This window comes from Bubalus kerabau, chromosome 23 (genome assembly GCF_029407905.1).
Source record: "Bubalus kerabau isolate K-KA32 ecotype Philippines breed swamp buffalo chromosome 23, PCC_UOA_SB_1v2, whole genome shotgun sequence".
NCBI classification, from domain to species: domain Eukaryota; kingdom Metazoa; phylum Chordata; class Mammalia; order Artiodactyla; family Bovidae; genus Bubalus; species Bubalus kerabau.
In genome coordinates, this window is record NC_073646.1 from 13504094 (window position 1) to 13525282 (window position 21189).

Sequence of the window (21189 nt, forward strand, 5' to 3'; positions counted from 1 at the left end):
ATCCACTGAATGTATACTTATCATGTGTATATTTGATTGCAGAGGATGAGATGGCTGGATGGCATCGCTGATACATTGGATATGAATTTGGGCAGACTTCAGGAGATGGTGAGGGACAGGGAGGCCTGATGTGCTACAGTCCATAGGGTCACAAAGAGTCAGACACGACTGGGCAACTGAACAACAACTTATATTGCAATAAAACTGACTTAAAAAAATGTAGAACTTAAGCCTAATAAATAAAATAGGTTTTTAAAAAAAGAATCATTCAGGGACTTCCTTGGTGGGCCAATGGTAAGAATCTGCTTGCCAAACAGGGCACACGGGTTCGATCCCTGGTTCAGAAAGATTGCACATGCCAAGGAGTAATTAAGCCACAGCTTAGTCAACCACAGTTTCTGAGCCCTTGGGCCACAACTCGAGAGTAATCCCCACTTGCTGCAACTAGAGAATGTCCGCACACAGCAACAAAGACTAAGCACAGCCAAAACTAAACAAATAAATATTTTTTAAAATGTACCATTCATCTTCCAGTCCTGGGAAAGATGAAGAAACATAGCCCACTCTATCTCTTCTTTGCCAAGAAGGCCTGGGACAGCATCTGAGGACTCGGAAAAGGAAACTAGCAGGCTGACTGGAAAGAAGAAGAAGAGGAGGAAGGAGAAAAAGAAAGAAAAATTTTAACTCAAAGCAAGACCACTCTAGCAGTGAATTTCTTGGATTTTTTTTTTCCACCACTATCTGCAGCCTGAACCCAGAGGCATGCAAAATTCAAAAAGTAGTCACTAGGCGCAGACACTAAGAGCTTCAAGGGATTCCTCATTCTAATCTAAGAAGTGAGAAAGAGGGCACCTAGAAGGTCCCAGGAGAGAAGTAATTTCCCATTTTTATGCTCTTTCCCTTCTCTTCTGCCCCAGCCCCCAAGCCATCCGAGGAGAGCAGGGGCAACGGTGGAGGCGGCTGCCATTGGACAAGTACCTAAAACTCCGATGGAGGGAAGAGCATATCCATTGCTTTCTACTATCTTTCCCTTCCACCTCCTGGTCCCAGAGTCAGATACAGTCATGGGAAGTGCATGGAAGACAGGAAATATTTCCAATATCCAGAACAGGAAGAGGAGACAGGGGCTGTGAGTGTTACAGAATCCACAGAGAGGAGAATCCATAAGACCGTTTCCCTCGCTTAGTCCCACAAAGCCAGGCAGGTGTTAAAAGCCTCCGTTTTGTTTCCCAAGGGCAATGCTCTGTGATCTTCAAGTTTGTGTGCTTTTCCCCAAACCCGCAGAGTCTGACAGGCTCTGCTCGTTCGTGCTCACTGTCTGCAAGGGTTCACACGCACTGTCCATGCACACACACAGGGATCCGACCATGGAGAGGTGGGTCAGTTTAGGGGTCCATATATGACAGCCCTAGCAGCTTATGGACAACCTCCCTGCTGGAGTCCAGGGAAGAACTTAATAGGATCTGCCTCCCTTTGATGCTCGCTGAGTCCTGGTTGCTAAGCTCCCTGCCTCTCTCCATCCCTCAGTCCTGCAGCTCGCTTCACTGGGGAGACACAGAAGCCAGCCTCTTGAGCAACCATCCCACATGACTGGGGAAGCCATGCCCTCATTCACACGCTCTCGCTTTTCCCCGACTGAAGGGGGTCTCTCTGGCACTGAGCTGTGTCATCAGGGAGCAGAGGATGACATGGGAAAAGTGAAGCTGTTCTTATCCCTTCAACATGGTCTATTCTTCAGCTTTTTGCTCCAAGGATGTGCTGGACCCTTTCCACTGGACTTCCAATTCCTTACAAAGGCACCCTTGTCTGTGAGCGATTGTCAAAATCGATGTTCCATGGGAGGGGGGATGATGTGGGAAGCTCCTATCCAGCCATCTTGCAGATGTCACTTTTTTTCATCATACTTTCATTTACGTTTGGGACTTTCCATATTTAAAAGCTTTTGAAAGAAATTCAAAGGGAGCCTTCAAGTTAAAATGGAGCTAGGACGGACTTCCCTGGTGGTCCAGTGGCCAAGTCTCCTTGCCCCCAATGCAGGGGGTGCCGGGTTCCATCCCTGGTCAGGGAAGTAGATCCCACATGCCACAACTAAGTAAATAAATAAATACTTGCAAAATATGTATTTGGCATGCACAGCCAAGTAAATAAATAATTTTATTTTAAATGGAGCTGCTGCTGCTGCTGCTGCTGCTAAGTTGCTTCAGTCGTGTCCGACTCTGTGCGACCCCATAGACGGCAGCCCACCAGGCTCCCCCATCCCTGGGATTCTCCAGGCAAGAACACTGGAGTGAGTTGCCATTTCCTTCTCCAATGAGTGAAAGTGAAAAGTGAAAGTGAAGTCACTCAGTCGTGCCCAACTCTTCACGACCCCATGGACTGCAGCCTACCAGGCTCCTCCGTCCATGGATTTTCCAGGCAAGAGTACTGGAGTGGGGTGCCATTGTCTTCTCTGTAAATGGAGCTAGTAGTTACCAAAAAGATCTTCACAACCTATTTTGCTTGAAACATGAAACCCTGATCCAGAAAGACTGGTCCTGTTCTGCTAACCCCCTCGGTGACAACAAATTCATATTTTTTAAACACCCCCAGGCTGAGGATTTTACATCAAGTTATTCTCAGAGAGCAAGGAGCAGTCATCAAAATGCATGGCAGTCATAGTTCATCGTCCTGTCATTTTGGGAGATGGGGGTGGTTTTCCCCTTTGTTGTGCCTGCCATGGGGGAGAGGAGAACTTGTGGCCATGATTGATCTTGTTCAGTTGCTCAGTTGTGTCTGACTCTTTGTGACCCCATGGACTGCAGTACACCAGGCACCCCTGTCCTTCACCATCTCCCCAGAATTTGCTCAAATTCATAACCATGATCTACAAGTGAATAATTTGACTCCTCCCATGGGGTCACAGGTCAAGTGATGGCCGTGGTGAAGGGATAGGATCTATTCACAGGGAACAGAGGGTTTTGCCAGGCCAAATCAGTGGTTTGAAAAACAGTAGAACAAGTTCAGCTTAGATATCTCCTTGGCCCTAGGAGAACCCTTTTAAGAAATGAAATCCATTTGCTACCCTGCTCCACTTCAATTAAATCCCATCGCACTAAAATATCTCAAAAGTCCACGTCAGAGGCCCTCGCTGAGAATCTCTGGAGTCTGCTGATTTTCCTCAGTGCTCATTTTAAGCATCTCTTTTATTAGCATCAGGCAGAGTGTCCTGTTGTGGTTGCTGACACTGACGCCCCCAGGGGAACTGGGCATGTCTTTCCTGATACTGCCCAATAATTCTCACTCTTGCACTTACGGTAGCTTTCTTCTTCAATTAGCAATGTAAATGTGATTGCCTGGGCTTGGTAATAAACTTTTCATGGAAACATGGGCAAAGCAACATCCCCTGGGAGGCAAATCTGTCTGCTTGAGTCCAGCTGGAGGAGGAGGGCATGGATTAGAACAATGTCACAGGGTGATTGGTACCAGCTTCAGAGAGGACTGTCAAGCTAGTGAAAGTGAAAGTGTTAGTCACTCAGTTGTGTCTGACTCTCTGCAACCCCATAGACTGTAGCCCCCCAGGCACCTCTGTCCTTGGAATTCTCCAGGCAAGAATACTGGAGTGGGATGCCGTTCCGTTCTCCAGGGGATAGTCCCAACCCAGGGATCAAACCTGGGTCTCCCACATTACAGGCAGATTCTTTACCATCTGAGCCACCAGAGAAGCCCAAGGAATCTTATTAAATGAGTAGACTACTGCCCAGTGTTCTATGTCTCGGAGTTCTGTTTACGCACGTGGAGAGCTCAGTCCAACACTGATTGGAAATTATTTTTACCTTCTCCTGTCCTACCAACCTTCCCTCTGGAGTCAGAAGGGCAAGGAATAACTTGACTTCTAAGAAAGAGCCACTTACACATACACAAAGTCCTAAGTTGGTGATTGAAGAAACACTTTTTAACACTGACAATTTGGGAAACTGTGCATGTGGCGGGACAGAGAGTATATGGGAAATTTCTGTGCCTTCTGCTCATTTGCTGTGAACCTAAAATTGCTCTAAACAATAAAGTCTATTAGAAGAAGAAAAAAAAAAAACATCGTTTGGAGAAAAGGTTGCCAGTGATGCAGGGGAAGCAGAACCAGACGGCTTCTCACTGTTGCTTTCTTTGCTTATGTGTTTTCTTCTGTTTTGGTTGTGTCATCATGGCCAGGACTGTATTACTGCAGCAGGAGCCTCCTGTGAAAACACACCCACTGCTCTAACAAAGTGACTTGCCTACCTGATTTCTCCGCTCGTGACTTTACCTCTCCTTTCACTTACTTTATTCCAGCTGTAGATCTTAGCACATGCTGTTCCACCTGCCTGGAACACTATTCCCTCCTTCCATCTGGTTAATTCCCAGACATCCTTCATGTCTCTGCATGGAAACCCCATCTGCACAGAGGGCTCCCTGGCCCTTCAGTGTGGTTTGGTCTCCCTACTATATGTTCTCTTAACTCCAGACACTTTCCCTTCCTGGAGGGTGGCATGGTGATCATCGCATAGGCATGTGAGTTTTTTCCAAGCTTCTCTTCCATTATTGGCTTCTGAGCTATTTACAGGGCTTCCCTGGTGACTCAGCAGGCAATGCAGGAGATGCAATGAAGGAAATGCAAGTTTGATCCTTGGGTTGGGAAGATGCCCTGGAGAAGGAAATGGCAACCCACTCCAGTATTCTTACCTGGAGAATTCCATGGACAGAGGAGCGTGGCAGGCTACAATCCATGGGGTCACAAAAGAGTCAGATGTGAGTTAGCGACTAAACAACAGCAACAAAAGCTACTTACGATTGGAAGCCACATCTGTCTTGTTCAGTGACTAGCACATCATGTTTATTATTATAAATTATTAAGTATTGCCGAATGAATTTGATGGAAATAGGCAAGGAGATAAAGGCATAGAGAGACAGACATAGGAGAAAAGGCATTTCAGCACAATGATACATGATGAGAAGGGTTTCAAACAAGCAGTGAGCCTGATGGTTTAAATACAGTAAGTCCCCTACATACGAATGAGTTCCATTCTGAGTGTGGGTTTGTAAGTCCAATTTGTTCGAAAGTCCAATAAAGTTAGCCTACATATCCAACTAACTCAGTTCTCTATATATTAGTACTGTACTGATATGGGTTTATAATACTTTTCCCACAAATAATACATAAACAAATAAACACAAAATTAAGGAAAACATTTTTAATCTTACAGTACAGTATCATGAAAAGTACAGTAGTACCAGCTACCACTGCTGATTTTCCACTTGCTTCCAGACATCCTGGGCTTGAAATAAAGATACTGTACTCTGTACTCTATACAGTACTGTAAAGGACACAAAAACTACCACTTGTAGAGGGTGCACGTACATGTTAGTGGACACCAGACGGATGAACTAGCTTATGTGATTGGACATGTGGACGCAAGTTTGCATCTTTGAAAGTTCGCAACTTGAAGGTTCTTATGTAACAGACTTCTTGTAATAGGATTACTACAGACTCCCCCACCTTTTGCTCCCTCTCACTGCCACTAAAAACATAAGAACTTTTTACCATTGATCTCCTTGGGTTCCTACAGTCCACTGGATCAGTTGACCAGCCATTAATCTCCCATCATCTTATTGACAAGGTGATTGAGGTTCAGCAAGTTTCCATGACCTGCTCAAGGTCATTCAATCCATAAAAGGCAGCACCCACATTTGAACCCAGAGGGTGGGAGACATCTACTGCCGCAGCACAAACGTTCCCTTCTCCTGGCCCAGTCTCCTCCATCCTATCCCCAGAGGAAAGAGCTCAGTAACCGTTCTTTATCACTTCTCCACCCGCTCCTTCAGAGGAGAGATTTTTGCCACTGAAGAAGCTGTTAAAATTAGGAGGAACAACATGATTTGCAGGTGCTGTAAATAAAGATGAGACTGCTCTGGTCCCAAAGGCAATTTGACTTTAATTGCAGCCAGAACAGATCAGCGACTGAGAGGTGACTCAGACATGATGCTAGGGTGCAGGGAGGGAGTGATAAAGTGTAATAAAGTTTATTTTTCCTTTCTTCTCTGCAAATAATGTCATTAAAAGCTGGTTTGCACCACTGACCTAAAATGATAGTACTTTGAAGTGCAAAGGGGCTTTCACACCATGGCACTCAAACTGGCCATCAAAAAAAAAAAAAAAAATGCAGACATTTACAAGATCAGCCACAACACACTTGAGCCTACACTGAGTCACCTGCAGCTGCAATGTTTCCAAGAACACAAGAGACAGAAGCCAACATATCATTCAAGTGAAACACTTTTAACAACACCTTCTCTGTGCCAGGGGGCTTCCCAGGTGGCTCAGTGGTAAAGAATCCACCTGCAATGCAGAAGATATGACTTCACCCCCTGGTTCAGGAAGATGCCCTGGAGAAGGGAATGGCAACACTTTCCCTTCTGGTATTCTTCCCTGGGAAATCCCATGGACAGAAGAGCCTGGAGGGCTATAGTCCATGAGGTGGCAAAAGAGTTGGACACGACTTAGTTACTAAACAGCAACAACATGTATATACATGTATGTATATATGGATATACACTCAGAAAATAAAGGCAGGTCCAAAGAAGCCCAACATCAAGGACTTCTGTCCTCAGAATTCATGGCTTGTCTTGTATTCTCTTCAGTTCCCAGCAGGCTTGGTCAAAGTCTCCACTTCAACCTCAGAAGCCCTCATCCTCTGCAGCACTTACTACACTTTTCTCCTAAACTAACGGGCCTGCAGGGTTTGCTGACCCTCTATCTGACCCTCCCAGTGGGCTCCTTATGAGGCTTCAGGGTTCAAGGCAATGAAGAAGCAGAGTCAACACTAGAAGCTACACCCACTGTCAACAGCCTCCAGGAGCTCCTCACATCAGACCAGCAAAGCCATCTTTACTGAGCAGTTACTCTCTGCCTGATACTCTGCTAGAAATTATCCGTTTTATAGATGAATGAATTGAGGCCCAGCAAGGTTCAGTCCTTGCCCCAGATAACACAGCATTTAGGGTCAGAGCTGAGACTCAGAGTCATGTCTGATTCCAAAGGCTCGAAACCTTTGCTGATCCAAGTGTGGTTCATGTGCCAGCAGCATCCTCATCACCTGGGAACCTATAAGAAATGCAGAATCTCAGGTCCATTCAGACCCATTGAATCAGAATCTGAATTTTCATGGGGTCCTCAGGTAACCAACTAGAAACCCAGTTTACAGTTTAAGAAACACTAGTCTCAACTGAGTTGAACACTGAAATCACTTGGAGAGCTTTAAAAAAATCTGGATATTCAAATTGCCCGCCAGACCCACCAAACCAGATGCTCTGGGGGTAGAATCCAGATAATAGTCATTTTTAAAGCACCCCAAGTGATTCTAATGCAAAAACTTGCTCTAAATTAATCTTTCAAAAATTCCTTTATAAAACAATCATACATCAGTCCCACAGCTACGAAAATCACCAGGCACTTAGGAACCTGCACTTTAACAAAAGTCCTGGCTCGATTTTAGCGTTTTGCAAGTTTGAGAAGCACTGGCCTAATGACTAGGATAAATGACAGCTCAATATCTATAGGATGAATTTTTTAAAATATATTTTATTGTAAAGTAAGGGGGTGGCAGAGGATGAGATGGTTAGATAGCATCAAGTCAATGGATATGAATTTGAGCTGCTGCTGCTAAGTCACTTCACACGACTCTGTGTGATCCCATAGATGGCAGCCCACCAGGCTCCCCAGTCCCTGGGATTCTCCAGGCAAGAATACTGGAGTGGGTTGCCATTTCCATCTCCAATGCATGAAAGTGAAAAGTGAAAGTAAAGTCGCTCAGTCATGTCTGACTCTTGGCGACCCCATGTATTGCAGCCCACCAGGCTCCTCCATCCATGGGATTTTCCAGGCAAGAGTACTGGAGTGGGGTGCCATTGCCTTCTCCGATGAATTTGAGCAAACTCTGGGAAATACTGAAGGACAGGGGAGGCTGATGCTGCAGTCCATGGGGTTGGAAAGAGTAGGACATAACTTAGCAACTGAACCACAATAATAACCTGTATACAGAAAATTGTACAAAGGCACAGCTTAGTAAATACTTATAAAGTGAGTATCTTTGTCACAACTGACACCAAAGTGAAGAACTAGAATAAGGATAACAACCCCAAAGCACCCCTGGGTCCCACTCTATCAATGCCTCTCCCTGCCCTCTATCTTAACTTTCAACACTACCTTAACTTTTATGATCATTTATTTCCTTGACCTTTTTTCCTTTGTATGTAGACCTAAACAATATATTCACTTTCCTCTGGGTTCGATTCTATATGAATGGGCTTATAGCATATGTTCTCTCTTGTGTATTGTTTCACTATTCTTGTAAAGAATCTTGTATGTCAGAATCATTCATTTTAATTTCTGTAGAATATTCTAATGTATAAATACACCACATTATAAAAACATACCATTACGTTGATGGCTGTTTAATCTTGTTCATATCTGGGCTGTTACACACAATGCTGTTCTGAGCTTTCCTCAAGCACAAATGCAGGCAACTCTCCAGAGTAAATACTGAAGACTTCACTTGCTGGGTTATTGAATCTGCATATTACCAATTTTGTTGGATCACGCCAAATACTCCCACCAAAAGTGTTAAAAAGCTCTAGAGGCCCCAAATGCCTGTCCATCTGATGACACTCCCTCTTGTCCACGTCCTCACAGCAATGCTCAGATGACAAAAGAGCAATTAGGTGGCAGATTTGTCTGTCTTGACGTCAAAGACTCTGTTTCTTCCCCAGCCCTGCAAGGAAAAGCTGAATGCTGAGCAGTGGAAATTACAGGAGTTGTTTAATGGTGAACCTGCTCCAGGTTAAGCTGGATGGCAATCATTCCCTCTAGGCTTCCACTGATGACTCTGTAAATGGAGAACATTTATCACAGGCAGAGGCATGTGGAATGACAAGGCGCTTGTGCTATAATGATTTTCCTTCCTGTTTATCACAAAGAAGATGATCAATCCAGGCAGGTGCACTGGAGGGGGGCCTCTGGCAGAGCGTTTGCCAACAGAGGGAGCAGATCAGACCAGCTGCACACAGGTCTGGCCAGTGGATGGCTCCCCCTTCAAGTAGGCCTGGTTATCTGCTCACATCCCAGTCTCAAACACAGAAAAGAAAAAACAACCTCTCTTTTGCCTCATTCATTCATTCATTCAACCTGGGGCTTGAGAGCCCACCAAGTATGAGAGATTCAACACTGAACAGGCAGACATGCTCCTGCTTTCCAAGACATTCCATTCTACTAAGAAAATAAGTGAAGCCACAGGGCACCCAAGGGCCCGTGTTTATTGAGCACCTATGCTGTGCCAGGTGCTCCAGATTCAGATATCAGTATATGGTCACTGTCTACAAGAAGCTTACCATCTAATTGACTTCTCTGCACAATGCCTGGGATTGGTGACAGATCTAAGTGCAAAGTATCAAACAGAAACATCAAGATCAGACTCCGGACTCAGATATGCTACTCCATTCACAAGGATCAGTATCTAATTCTCTCTAGTAGGGGAGCAGAGGCTGAGAGGATGGGACACATTACCACAAGTTTCGATGGTAAATTTGGGGAACGTGTTAAATCAGGGGCATACGAGAAGTTTTCAAGCAGCAAAGCTTAATCAGCCAAGAAAAGGTTGTCCTGCTTGATTTCCAGTAGAGATAAAGCAAATGAAGGTGCTATACATTCTTGAACTTCTATCCAAAATAATCAAAACAATACAAAACATTCATTAAACCTATTCACACGTGTTGCCTCATTTAATCCCCATAACGACTCAGACAGGGAGGCATTAGAACCATGATTTCACAAATAAGGACACCTAGGCCACGAGTGGTTACTTTTCCAATGTCACATAGCCAGTAATTTGCAAAAATCACAATTTGGACCCAGTTCTACTTGTCTCTAAAATCCTATTAGCACTGTCTCAAATATCTCTGGCTGAATGATACATAATGTGGTAGTTTGTTTGAAATCCCTTTGACCATTTCCCCAAAGACTAAAGCTGTCCTTACTCTGGTCTTGCTTGGCTAACTTCCATCTCGTTCACCAAAAACTTCCCCTTCAATGACCCTGATATGCCATGTTCTTTATGTGATCTGGATGATCTGGACTCCAAGGATGAAGGATATATGCCCTTGCACACTCATGTGTCAGTGTCTGTGTGTGCTGGCAGGGGGTCAGCATGAAGCCGGGTATGGGACCCCCAGGAGGGGATCAACTTAGGACAGCCCCTAAGTTCCTCCCATATTATTTTCTTAACATTTTTTCTTTCAGATAATTCACTGTTTAGATGTAAACAATTTAGGAACAGATTAAATCACTACCATAAATACTACTAGTACCACTCACCATCCATTCTACTAACAGTAAAAATTTTTTAAATGAGACAAAAACAATATTGAATTATTTCTCGCTACTGTTGCCTTCTAAACACAAAGAGCCTGTGTCTTGTTCTCACTTTATTAAAAAGGAAGATTAGCAAGTGTTGGAGAGGTGTTAAATCAGATTAACACCATCCTGAGGTTCTTCATTTGACATAATTGGGATTAAAGAAAATTGGAATAGAAATAAAGTTTCACTGTGTGATTCAGTATTTCTTAATGCTGTTTCTGTTTAATACTTAGAGTAAAATATATGTCAAGTAGCACCACATTGTGGGCTTCCCAGGTAACTCAGCTGATGAAGAATCTGCCTGCAATGCAGGAGACCCTGGTTCAATTCCTGGGTCAGGAAGATCTACTGGAGAAAGAATAGGCTACCCACTCCAGTATTCTTGGGCTTCCCTGGTGGCTTAGCTGGTAAATAATCCGCCTAAAATGAGGGAGACCTGGGTTTGATCCCTAGGATGGGATGATCCCCTGGAGAAGGGAATGGTTACTCACTCCAGTATTCTGGCCTGGAGAATTCCATAGACTGTAGAGTTCACGGGGTTGCAAAGAGTTGGACTTTCACTAACTCACTCAGCACTACATTGCCCATCCTGGAAAATGTTGCCTTAAAGTAGATAGATAAGAAGAAAATATGGAGATGCTAATAATCATAATAACGGTTACCATATATTGGAATATTTTCTACTATATACTACATGTATGCATATAATACATACGTTGGAGTGTTGCCAACAAAGGTCCATATAGTCAGAGGTATGGTTTTTCCAGTAATTATATACAAATGTGAGAGCTGGACCATAAAGAAGGCTGAGTGCCAAAGAACTGATGCTTTCAAACTGTGGTGCTGGAGAAGACTCTTGGGAGTCCCTTGGACAGCAAGGAGAACAAACCAGTCAATCCCAAAAGAAATCAACCCTGGATATTCATTTAAAGGGCTAATGCTGAAGCTGAAGTTTCAATATTTTGGCCACCTGATGGGAAGAATTGACTCATTGGAAAAGACCCTGATTCTGGGAAAGATTGAAGGCAGGAGGAGAAGTGGATGACAGAGGATGAAATGGTTGGATGGCATAACTGACTGGATGGACATGAGATTGAGCAACCTCCAGGAGTTGGTGATATATGCATATGTATGTATATATATAATGTATATGTATATATAATGTCTATATACTGTATATTTAATTGAATACTGTACTTTGCTGTACAGTAGAAATTAATGCAACATTATAAATCGGCTATACCTTAATAAAATAATTTTTTCTATAAAAGCAAAAGAAAAAAAATACCCTCAATTAATCTCTGGTGATTGAAGTCACCAGAGATTAGGTCACTAGGACTTACCTCTTATTAGGTCACTTACCTCTGGGCAGTTACCTCTAAGGTTGATAGGAGTTACCTCTGGAGAGGGGAATTGACAGGAAAGGGGTGCAGAGGAAGTTTCTGCAGTGAAGGAAATAAACTCTATCTTGATCTGAAGATAAAGATTATATCTACTAATACAAGGTGCTCAGACACTTATGTGTATATATACACATATATACAAAACTTAACCAAGCTATACACTTAAGATTTGTGCATTTTATTCTATCTAAATTATACCTCAATAAAGTATCAGGGGAAAAGTCTGTAGCTCTATACACAAGCCAACATGCCTCCAATTAGAACTCTTAAGCAAGTTGACAAGCTTTCTTAGAATTCCACTGCATACTGGAGTCGAAGAATGCCCCACTGTGCCTGGGTGGCTTTCATTGCTTCAAATCATAGTCTTGGGCCTCTTTCTTAATTACATCTTTCCTCCCAAGACATTCTAATACACTTGTGGTCAGAGGTTCTGTCTCATCTGTCCATCTTAAGTGTGTCTTCCACTGAGACTCACACACAGTGAGTGAAGTTAAAGTCGCTCAGTCATGTTCGACTCTCTGCAACCCCATGAACTATACAGTCCATGGAATTCTCCAGGCCAGATTACTGGAGCAGGTAGCCTTTCCCTTCTCCAGGGGATCTTCCCAACCCAGCAATGGAACCCAGGTCTCCTGCATTGCAGGTGGATTCTTTACCAGCTGAGCCACAAGGGAAGCCCAAGAATATTGGAGTGGATAGCCTATCCCTTCTCCAGCAGATCTTCCCTACCCAGGAATCGAACCTGGGTCCCCTGCATTGCAGGTGGATTCTTTACCAGCTGAGCCACAAGGGAAGCCCAAGAATATTGGAGTAGATAGCCTATCCCTTCTCCAGCAGATCTTCCCTACCCAGGAATCGAACCTGGGTCCCCTGCATTGCAGGTGGATTCTTTACCAGCTGAGCTATGAGGCCCTAGTTCTCATAAACAGTGGCTGGATTGAATGTTCATGTTTTCATGTGCTAGTTAAATAAATATGTCATGATAGTTTAATAAAGAGTTAAAATCAGATTTAAAATTGACAAATGCAGCTTTATTCTCATTTATTTTCAAATACGACCTCCTACCCCTCATGACTGAAATTCAAGCCAACACAGTTGGAAGGAAAGAAAAGGAGGACAAGTCAAGCTTCATCTAAACAATCCTCTAATTTTGCATGAATAGCTCCTAATGGAAGAATTACTTAAAGTTCAGTTTGTAATTATTATACTTTGGAAGATGAAAACAGAAGAACAAAAGTCAAGCTTTATTATTAATTATAAGTCCAATGGCAATTAAAAAAGGGGGGAAGTTACAATGCTATATCGGCCACTGTCCGTAAAGCTTCAGTTCCAGATGCTAATGAACTTTGTCCCTAAAAAAGAAAAAAAAAACTGAGCCAATAAAATATTGGTCATTGAGCTTACAATGAGTGGTCTCAGGAGTGATTAAGCTTGTACAAAATAACTCCTAGTTCACAAGTAACGACCCTGGGGGCACAGGCAGATGAGAAGAATGGATTCTGATGGGCAGAGTCTTGTTCTTAGATGGAACCACAAGAATGCTGCTCTTTCTTTTACTGATAGTTCTTTAAAATCCAAATTGATTCTAAGTATTTTATTCTTTTCATTGCAATGGTGAATAGAATTATTTCCTGAATTTCTCTTTCTTTTTTTATAATTATTTTATTTTTTTAAATTTTATTTTATTTAACTTTACAATATTGTATTGGTTTTGCCATATATCAAAATGAATCTGCCACAGATATACATGTGTTCCCCATCCTGGACCCTCCTCCCTCCTCCCTCCCCATACCATCCCTCTGGGTCATCCCAGTGCACCAGCCCCAAGCATCCTGTATCCTGCATCGAACCTGGACTGGTGACTCGTTTCATATATGATATTATATATATTTCAATGCCATTCTCCCAAATCATCCCACCCTCTCCCTCTCTCACAGAGTCCAAAAGACTGTTCTATACATCTGTGTCTCTTTTGCTGTCTCACATACAGGGTTATCGTTACCATCTTTCTAAATCCCATATATATGTGTTAGTATACTGTATTGGTGTTTTTCTTTCTGGCTTACTACTCTCTGTATAACAGGCTCCAGTTTCATCCACCTCATTAGAAATGATTCAAATCTATTCTTTTTAATGGCTGAGTAATACTCCATTGTGTATATGTACCACAGCTTTCTTATCCATTCATCTGCTGATGGACATCTAGGTTGCTTCCATGTCCTGGCTATTATAAACAGTGCTGTAATGAACATTGGGGTACACGTGGCTCTTTAAATTCTGGCTTCCTCAGTGTGTATGCCCAGCAGTGGGATTGCTGGATCATAAGGCAGTTCTATTTCCAGTTTTTTAAGGAATCTCCACACTGTTCTCCATAGTGGCTGTACTAGTTTGCATTCCCACCAACAGTGTAAGAGGGTTCCCTTTTCTCCACACCCTCTCCAGGATTTATTGCTTGCAGAATTTTGGATCACAGCCATTCTGACTGGCGTGAAATGGTACCTCATAGTGGTTTTGATTTGCATTTCTCTGATAATGAGTGATATTGAGCATCTTTTCATGTGTTTGTTAGCCATCTGTATGTCTTCTTTGGAGAAATGTCTATTTAGTTCTTTGGCCCATTTTTTGATTGGGTCATTTATTTTTCTGGAATTGAACTGTAGGAGTTGCTTGTATATTTTTGAGATTAGTTGTTTGTCAGTTGCTTCATTTGCTATTATTTTCTCCCATTCTGAAGGGTGTCTTTTCACCTTGCTTAGAGTTTCCTTTGTTGTGCAGAAGCTTTTAAGTTTAATTAGGTCCCATTTGTTTATTTTTGCTTTTTTTTTTAATTTTTTTTTATTTTTAAACTTTACATAACTGTATTAGTTTTGCCAAATATCAAAATGAATCCACCACAGGTATACATGTGTATTTCCAATATTCTGGGAGGTGGGTCATAGAGGATCCTGCTGTGATGTATGCCGGAGAGTGTTTTGCCTATGTTCTCCTCTAGGAGTTTTATAGTTTCTGGTCTTACATTTAGATCTTTAATCCAGTTTGAGTTTATTTTTGTGTATGGTGTTAGAAAGTGTTCTAGTTTCATTCTTTTACAAGTGGTTGACCAGTTTTCCCAGCACCACTTGTTAAAGAGATTGTCTTTAATCCATTGTATATTCTTGCCTCCTTTGTCAAAGATAAGGTGTCCATAGGTGCGTGGGTTTATCTCTGGGCTTTCTATTTTGTTCCATTGATCTATATTTCTGTCTTTGTGCCAGTACCATACTGTCTTGATGACTGTGGCTTTGTAGTAGAGCCTGAAGTCAGGCAGGTTGATTCCTCCAGTTCCATTCTTCTTTCTCAAGATAGCTTTGGCTATTTGAGGCTTTTTGTATTTCCATACAAATTGCGAAATTATTTGTTCTAGCTCTGTGAAGAATACTGTTGGTAGCTTGATAGGGATTGCATTGAATCTATAAATTGCTTTGGGTAGTATACTAATTTTCACTATATTGATTCTTCTGATCCATGAACATGGTATATTTCTCCATCTATTAGTGTCCTCTTTGATTTCTTTCACCAGTATTTTTATAGTTTTCTATATATAGGTCTTTAGTTTCTTTAGGTAGATATATTACTAAGTATTTTATTCTTTTCATTGCAATGGTGAATGGAATTGTTTCCTTAATTTCTCTTTCTATTTTCTCATTATTAGTGTATAGGAATGCAAGGGATTTCTGTGTGTTGATTTTATATCCTGAAACTTTTCTATATTCATTGATTAGTTCTAGTAATTTTCTTGTGGAGTCTTTAGGGTTTTCTATGTAGAGGATCATGTCATCTGCAAACAGTGAGAGTTTTACTTCTTCTTTTCCAATCTGGATTCCTTTTATTTCTTTTTCTGCTCTGATTGCTATGGCCAAAACTTCCAAAACTATGTTGAATAGTAGTGGTGAAAGTGGGCACCCTTGTCTTGTTCCTGACTTTAGAGGAAATCCTTTCAATTTTTCACCATTGAGGATAATGTTCACTGTGGGTATGTCATATATAGCTTTTATTATATTGAGGTATGTTCCTTTTATTCCTGCTTTCTGGAGAGTTTTTTTTTATAAATGGATGTTGAATTTTGTCAAAGGCGTCTATTGAGATAATCATATGGCTTTTATTCTTCAATTTGTTAATGTAGTGTATTATATTGATTGATTTGCAGATATTGAAGAATCCTTGCATCCCTGGGATAAAGCCCACTTGGTCATGGTGTATGATCTTTTTAATGTGTTGTTGGATTCTGATTGCTAGAATTTTGTTAAGGATTTTTGCATCTAAGTTCATCAGTGATATTGGCCTGTAGTTTTCTTTTTTGTGTGGCATCTTTGTCAGGTTTTGGTGTTAGGGTGATGGTGGCCTCATAGAATGAGTTTGGAAGTTTACCTTCCTCTGCAATTTTCTGGAAGAGTTTGAGTAGGATAGATGTTAGCTCTTCTTTAAATTTTTGGTAGAATTCAGCTGTGAAGCTGTCTGGACCTGGGCTTTTGTTTGCTGGAAGATTTCTGATTACAGTTTCAATTTCCGTGCTTGTGATGGGTCTGTTAAGATTTTCTATTTCCTCCTGTTTCAGTTTTGGAAAGTTGTACTTTTCTAAGAAATACTTAGGAATATATCTACCTAAAGAAACTGAAGACCTATATATAGAAAACTATAAAACACTGGTGAAAAAAATCAAAGAGGATACTAAGAGATGGAGAAATATACCGTGTTCATGGATCAGAAGAATCAATATAGTGAAAATGAGTATACTACCCAAAGCAATCTATAGATTCTATGCAATCCCTGTCAAGCTACCAACGGTATTTTTCACAGAGCTAGAACAAATAATTTCACAATTTGTATGGAAATACAAAAAACCTCGAATAGCCAAAGCTATCTTGAGAAAGAAGAATGGAACTGGAGGAATCAACCTGCCTGACTTCAGGCTCTACTACAAAGCCACAGTCATCAAGACAGTATGGTACTGGCACAAAGACAAATATAGATCAATGGAACAAAATAGAAAGCCCAGAGATAAATCCACACACCTATGGACACCTTATCTTTGACAAAGGAGGCAAGAATATACAATAGATTAAAGACACTCTCTTTAACAAGTGGTGCTGGGAAATCTGGTCAACCACTTGTAAAAGAATGAAACTAGAACACTTTCTAACACCATACACAAAAATAAACTCAAACTGGATTAAAGATCTAAATGTAAGACCAGAAACTATAAAACTCCTAGAGGAGAACATAGGCAAAACACTCTCCGGCATACATCACAGCAGGATCCTCTATGACCCACCTCCCAGAATATTGGAAATAAAAGCAAAAATAAACAAATGGGACCTAATTAAACTTAAAAGCTTCTGCACAACAAAGGAAACTCTAAGCAAGGTGAAAAGACACCCTTCAGAATGGGAGAAAATAATAGCAAATGAAGCAACTGACAAACAACTAATCTCAAAAATATACAAGCAACTCCTACAGCTCAATTCCAGAAAAATAAATGACCCAATCAAAAAAAATAGGCCAAAGAATGAAACTGACATTTCTCCAAAGAAGACATACAGATGGCTAACAAACACATGAAAAGATGCTCAACATCACTCATTATCAGAGAAATGCAAATCAAAACCACTATGAGGTACCATTTCATGCCAGTCAAAATGGCTGTGATCCAAAATTCTGCAAGCAATAAATCCTGGAGAGGGTGTGGAGAAAAGGGAACCCTCTTACACTGTTGGTGGGAATGCAAACTAGTACAGCCACTATGGAGAACAGTGTGGAGATTCCTTAAAAAACTGGAAATAGAACTGCCTTATGATCCAGCAATCCCACTGCTGGGCATACACACTGAGGAAGCCAGAATTTAAAGAGCCACGTGTACCCCAATGTTCATTACAGCACTGTTTATAATAGCCAGGACATGGAAGCAACCTAGATGTCCATCAGCAGATGAATGGATAAGAAAGCTGTGGTACATATACACAATGGAGTATTACTCAGCCATTAAAAAGAATAGATTTGAATCATTTCTAATGAGGTGGATGAAACTGGAGCCTGTTATACAAAGAGTAGTAAGCCAGAAAGAAAAACACCAATACAGTATACTAACACATATATATGGGATTTAGAAAGATGGTAACGATAACCCTGTATGTGAGACAGCAAAAGAGACACAGATATATAGAACAGTCTTTTGGACTCTGTGAGAGAGGAAGAGGGTGGGATGATTTGGGAGAATGGCATTGAAACATGTATAATATCATATAAGAAACAAATCGCCAGTCCAGGTTCGATGCAGGATACAGGATGCTTGGGGCTGGTGCACTGGGATCACCCAGAGGGATGGTACAGGGAGGGCGGTGGGAGGGGGTTTCAGGATGGGGAACACGTGTACACCCGTGGCAGATTCATGTTGATGTATGGCAAAACCAATACAATATTGTAAAGAAATTAGCCTCCAATTAAAATAAATAAATTTAAATTAAAAAATAAAAATAAAAGTAATATTAAAAAAATTGTTTCTAGATGGCTTGGTTCTCCCTTTGGGGGAAGATATCGGAAAATGGGATCCTTGCAGTAGACAAAGCCATGGTCCTATATGATTCTCTTTCATCTCAAGGAAGGAAGAAAACTGAGTTGGCGGGGGAGACCAAGGGCAAAGAAGGAGGTACAATGGAAATTAAGTACCACATCATCCTTCTTTGACTATGCCTTCTTAACCCTTACACGCAACATATTTGTCTATTTTCCTTTTTAAAAGAGCACGGTGTCAGAGCCAAGTTATTAATTGGACTACCAAGGAAGCCCAAGTTAATAACAGCTATTGTTTACTGAGTATGGGCTTCGCAGGAGACACCAGGAGTAAAGAACCCACCTGCCAATGCAAGAGATGCAAGAGACATCACCTCAATCCCTGGGTCGGGAAGATCCCCTGGAGTGGGAAGTGGCAACCCACTCCAGTATTCTTGCCTAGAAAATTCCATGGACCAAGGAGCCTGGCAGGCCACAGTCTATGGAGTCACAAAGTATCAGACACAACAAGCACACACTCACACACAATCACACATTAAGTACGGACTACGTGCCATGTCCTGTCATCATACCAAGCAATGTACAGAATCCTATGTAATCTTTATGAGATAGGTATTATCCCCATTTCATAGGTAAGAAAACCAATAGGCTCAAATAAGTTTATTGATAATGGCCAATAGGGCTTCCTCATGGCTCAGATGGTAAAGAATCTGCTTGCAATGTGAGAGACATGGTTTCAATCCCTTGGACAGGAAGATTCCCTAGAGAAGGGAATGGCAACCCACTCCAGTATTCTTGCCTGGAGAATTCCATAGACAAAGGAGCCTGGTGGGCTGTAGTCCATGGGTCACAAAGAGTCAGACGCAGAGACTAACACTTTCACTTTTCGCATGGCCAGTAAATCATAGAGCTGAGATATAACCCAGTCCACCTGACTTCAAAGCACAAATAAGTTTGGAAAGACTGCAATCTCTCAGATTACTGTAGGAACCAATAAGGATTTCTATTATATAGAAAATTCATGGAAAGCCTATTCAAGACCAAACAATGACCTTTCCCTAACAACTTAAAAGAAATGATGACAATAATTCCTGGGGTGAGTGTTACTGTTGGAAAACACAACCAAAGGGAAACATCTCACAGGCTTATCAGACCAATTACAAAAGTTAAGCTTCTCAGAATCCACTGGACAACCAAAGGAAGACAATGCTCACAACATCTTTAGAGCTCATCATTCAATTTTCAGAGCATTTATGGCAAATCACTGTAACATTTTCCCCTGGAATTGTTCAGATTTCCTGATTTGTAGTCTGAGCACCAGACTCTATGAGGCCAGAAAAAAAAATCACAAAGTGAATCTATATCATCTTCTCTTACTTGAAAACAAATGAAAACCTCTGTGCTACAAAGATTTTCCTTTTCCTCTTCCTGGGGAATCTGACAGTATCTACAATATTCATTTCATTACATACTTGCAAGTGTTCCATAGGGATAATCACTCAGGGCACCTTGGGTTAACACAATGTTATTATATAGAAATACATATAATTTTTTTCTAAGTGTTTTCTGGCCACCTGAGCTAGGGTGATGCTGCTCTTGTCATGGCCTCTTTGACTGCAACCTAATCTCTCCATCTTGCAAGAGACTAATAACTATTCGGTATGAATATCCCTAGTAAAAGGTGAAGTTAAAACACATGTCAAATGTGTTCACTGCATACCAGATAAGCATTTGTGCTTGTTCTTAGTCAAAGGTTCAGTGAAAGAGAAGACAAAACACGGGGCTAAAAAAAAAAAAAAAAAAAGCCATCTGCTGTGGACTAAGTGTTTATGTCTCAAAATTCATATGTTAAGGCTTAATCCCCCAGTTCCCAAAGTGATAGAATTTGGAAGTGTGGCCTTTGAGAGGTAATTAAGTTTCAATGAGGTCATGGGGGTGGAGGCCCCAAGATGAGATTTATGGCATGATAGCACTTCATTGGGAGAAGGAAATGGCAACCCACTCCAGTATTCTTGTCTGGAAAATCCCCATGGACAGAGAAGTCTGGCAGGCTACAGTCCATGGGGTCACAAAGAGTCAGACACGACTGAGCAACTAAGCAGGGGGCTTCCCTGGTGGCTCAGACAATAAAGAATCTGCCAGCAGTTTGGAAGGCCAGGGTTCCATCCCTGGGTCAGGAAGATTCCCTGGAAAAGGGAATGGCTACCCACTCCAGTATTCTTGCCTGGAGAATTTCATGGACAGAGGAGCCTGGCAGGCTGTAGTCCATGTGGTCACAAAGAGTAAGACATGACTGAGCATGCACACACACACACACACACACACACAGGAATATTATTAAGAAGCCATAAAAAAGACTGAGCTACTAACTTTCACTTTCAGGAGGATGAAGAGCCCAGAAGTCTCCCAAGTTTGTAAGAACACAGTGAGAAGGTCGTCTATGAACGAGGAAGTGGACTCTCACCAGACACTGGTATTTGCTGGTACCTTGATCTTGGACTTTCAGCCTCCAGAATTGTGAGAAATAAACGTTTACTATTTCAGCCACCTAATTGATGGTATCTTTATTATAGCAGCCTGAGCTGCTAAAGACTCCATCATGTAAGCAGAGTAGTGAGTATTACATAACATAGAATTTCAGAGTCAGTGTGGTCAGGTTTCAGTCTCTGCCCACCTCCCTTTCTGAAGACCCACCATTAAGAATGTTATTTAACTTTAGAAGAGTAAAAATGAATACTAATCAAACTTCTACAACACACCAAATGTTCTTCCAGTTCTCAAAGCAACTCAGCAAAGGGTCAGTCAGTCAGTCAGTTCAGT